This window comes from Chrysochloris asiatica, unplaced genomic scaffold, assembly GCF_000296735.1.
Source record: "Chrysochloris asiatica unplaced genomic scaffold, ChrAsi1.0 scaffold00029, whole genome shotgun sequence".
NCBI lineage: Eukaryota > Metazoa > Chordata > Mammalia > Afrosoricida > Chrysochloridae > Chrysochloris > Chrysochloris asiatica.
In genome coordinates, this window is record NW_006408547.1 from 19,430,949 (window position 1) to 19,435,157 (window position 4,209).

At 35.1% G+C, this 4,209-nt stretch overlaps 1 pseudogene; it reads left to right on the forward strand.

The window, feature by feature from the left end:
- Window positions 1-568: 568 nt before the first annotated feature.
- LOC102830310 lies at window positions 569-1,378 on the forward strand (annotated as a pseudogene).
- The last annotated feature ends 2,831 nt before the right edge of the window (window positions 1,379-4,209 follow it).

A 4,209-nucleotide genomic window follows, 5' to 3' on the forward strand; every position in this document is an offset into this window, starting at 1 on the left:
TGAGAGTGGGCAGCCAGGAGACAAAGTGGCAGAATGTGCCCTTTGGTGGTATAAATTATTATATATGCTTGAGTATTTAAAAAAAAAAAAAAAGAGAGAGCTTAAATGAGTAGAGAGAAATACTGAGAAAAACTGATGGTACATGGAGGGGATTATAATCATTGTAATGAAACAAGGTGTATGATCTGTTGAATGTAAAACTGATGATGCCCTGTAAACTTTCACTCAATCCACAATATAAATAAATAAATTAAATTTTAAAAAAACAACAAGACTCATCAAACATTTGAAAATTACACTTAAAAAGATGATGACTGTGATAAAGATTACTCCCAAACCTGCAGTAGATCTCGTGTTGATGTAAAATTGAAAGAGACTCACGTAGTGCATACTGGTATTCGGGTTGGCATTGGGGATGATAATGATCCTGTCATCAGACTAATTCAATTAGCTTCTCATCATCCAGATGTGATGAAGGAACTACTGCAGCCTCATAGACTGAAGTACCAAGTTTGCTTGTTAATAAAAAAAAAAGAAAGAAAAAGAAACTATTGAAGATGAAATAGATATGAGGAATGATACAGCTCACTGGCATCCTGTGGAGAAGCTGAAGCCAAGATACTGGAAACCTAGGAAAGCATTGAGAAATCTGCAGGTGATTCTTATTGCCAGCTAAACGAGGTGAGGAATGCGCTGCTTCTAGTTAGGAAAATTATAAAAGCTCCATAGACTTATTGACCAGATGATAGTGTTACATTGGGAGATTCTAGGAATGAACGATAAATACATGAAGAAGGAAACTTGCCATCAATCTACTGGAACTGATGCTGCATTTGTACTTGAACATGTTCATGGCAAATCTGAAAGTCCAGACTACATGTATCTCAGTATCTGCAAGCTTTAAAAGTAATAGAAAGTCTGAAAAAACAGCGTAGTGCTTCACAACATGTGAAGGCTGAATGTCAAGTGTTCTAGTCGTGAGAGTCAAAGTGAAATTGATGAGTTGCTGGTATAAGGTGATGATGTAGTTACAAAACTGGACAAATGCAATAATGAGAGACCAGTATGAAAGACTGAATTACTGGAAATGGAAAAACCACAAATTCGTTTAAAGTGCGAAGAACTCAAAACTGAAATTGAACAGTTAAAAATCTATGAGTCAACAAGAACAGTTTCAACTTCAAGTAACACTGACGAGTCTATAAATCTTACTGATGGAGAAAGCCTCAAACTTCCATGCCTTTGTGTTAATGTGGAATAATTGCTGGCCATGATTGTACCCAATCTAGATCTTCAGCAAGCAAATTATCATGTTGATGTAGTTGATGAGATTTTAGGACAAGTTGTTGAACAAATGAATGAGAGCAGTAGTATTTAATATAAATTTGATATGAGACAATAAAATTATTTGCTCAGTACTTTTGGTTATATAGCTTTAAAAATGAAAATAATTTTGTTTTATAGTTATGAGAGGTAATAGACAGAAGACCCATAATCTTTGCATAATATAGTCCAAGTGTGTTAAATTCTATGCATTGAAGTGTGACTTTATAAAAACATTTTGGACAATTGTCAAACCTTTTAAAATAACTTTTAAAATGTTGGTATTGAGTATCTAACTCAGAATTCTGTTTTGAAATGTAAATATTTGTAATTAAGTCTGCATATATTTTCTCATTGCCCTTGAGGATGTCAGTGTTTTCCTGGTTGTCCCTAGCTTTTGTGTAGTCTGTTTTGGTTCCCCAATGTATATTTTTCTCTGAATGGAGGGCTGTGCCATACTACAAAAGGAAATGTTACCTTTGATTTTCCTTAGAAAAAGTTTAAAATAGGATTTTTAAAATATGCACTAGCACTCCTCTGAGAATACTTAGATGTAAGTGAATTGAGCATTAATGTTTCTTTTCTATAAATTCTATCTCCTAAAATATTTTGTTCATGAAAATAAGGAAGCTAAAACTAGCTCCAATTTGCAGGATTTTCTGGTGCCAATCACGGTTAAATACAAAGTGTTTTTATAAGAACAAAGATATGATCCTACTTTAAAAGTATTCAAAATATTAAATGTGTCATCAAGTTTACTTAGAAGTCTATTTTCAGCTGCTTGATCAGCATAAAATGGGCATAATTATTTAAAGATTTCTTTTTGTGAAATTCCTTTACAACCTTTTGTTGGACTACAGGTTAATGTGAATTGAGGAAGAGACTCTTGTTCAGAAAGTACCACATAACTCTTGTTGTTAAATGCCATCAAGTCAATTCTGGCACAACTCAAAATGAGGAAAAACAGCTGCAAACATTCATTAATAATTGGAACTTGGAATGTATAAAATATGGATCTAGGAAAATTGGAAGTTGTCAAAAATGAAATGGAACATGTAAATACTGATATCCTAGACATTAGTGGGCTGAAATGGACTGCTATTGACCCTTTTGAATCTGACAGTCACATGGTTTACTATGCCAGGAATGACAAAGGAAGAGGAATGGCATCGTATTCATGATCAAAAAGAACATTTCAAGATCAATCTTGAAGTACAACATGGTGATAGGATAATATCCATACGCCTACAAGGAAGACCAGTTATTACCACTATTATTCAAATTTATGCACAAACCACTAAAGCTAGTGATGGTAAAATTTTAGAATCCCACCAACTTCTTCAGTCTGAAATTGATCAAATATGCACTCATGATACACTGATAATGCTGGTCGTTGGAATGCACAGGTTGGAAACAAAGAAGAAAGATCAGTAGTTGGAAAACGTGGCCTTGGTGATAGAAATAATCCTGGAGATTGCATGATAGAATTTTGTAAGACCAATGACTTCTTCATTGCAAATGCCTGTTTAAAACAATATAAAAGGCAACTAGTCACATGGCCTCACCAGAAATCATAATGACTACATCTGTGGAAAGAAATGGTATAAAGCTCCACATCATCAGCCAAAATAAGGTCAGGGGCAGACTGTGGAACAGACCATCAATTGCTTATATGCAAGTTCAGGCTGAAGCTTCTTGGATTGTTTGCTCAGCATACAGACTGAATAAGTATGGTGAAAGAATATAACCCTGACATACACCTTCCTGATTTTAAACCAAGTAGTGTCCCCTTGTTTTGGCTCTCAAGTCCATGACTTTGAACATGTCTCACCTAATTTTAGAGATTATCACAAGAACAGATTTAGTGTATTAGACACTAATGACCAAAGACTAGAAGACTTGTAATATGACATCAAGAACACCATATAGGAAGAAAGCAAAAGGTAATTATGAAGACAAGGAAGAAATAAAATGGATGTCACATGATTCTGAAATATGCTCTCCAGGGAAGGGCTGTTAAAGCAAATGAAAGAAATGAGGAGGCAAAAGAGCTGAACAGAAAAATTTAAATGGCAGCTCAAGAAGACAAAGCCAAATATTATAATGAAATGTGCAGAGCCCTGGAGTTAGAAAACCAAAAGTGAAGAACACACTCAGCATTTCTCAAGCTGATAGAACTAAAGAAAAATTCAAGCCTTGACTTGCAATGTTGAAGGATTCTATGGGCAAAATATTGAATGATTCAGAAAACATCAAAAGAACATAGAAGGAATACACCGTCACTGTACCAAAAGAATCGCTGTTGTTCAACCACTTTAAGAGGTAGCATGTGATCAAGAATCAATGGTACCAAAGGAAGATGTCCAAGTTGCAAAGATGTCCAAGTTGCACTGACTGGCAAAGAACAAGGCACCAGAAATTGATGGAATACAAATTGAAATCTTGTAACACTGATGCAGTACTGGAGGTACTCACTCATCTATGACAAGAAATTTGGAAGATATCTACCGGGCCAACTGATTGGAAGAGATCGATACTTGTACCCATTCCAAAGAGAGGCAACCCAATGGTATACAGATACCATCAGCCAATAACATTAATATCACATGCCAATACATTTTTGTTAAAGATAGTTCAAAAACAGATGTAATAGTACATTGACAGGGGACTGCCAGAGGTTCAAGCTGAATTCCAGTAAGGATGTGGAATGAAGGATTATCATTGCTGACATCAGGCAGATAATGGCTAAAAGCATACAATACCAGAATGATGTTTACCTGTGTTTTATTGACTATGCAAGGCTTTTGACTGTGTGGATCATGACAAGCTTTGGACAACACTTTGAAGAATGAGTATTCTGGAGTACTTTATGAGGAACCTGTACAT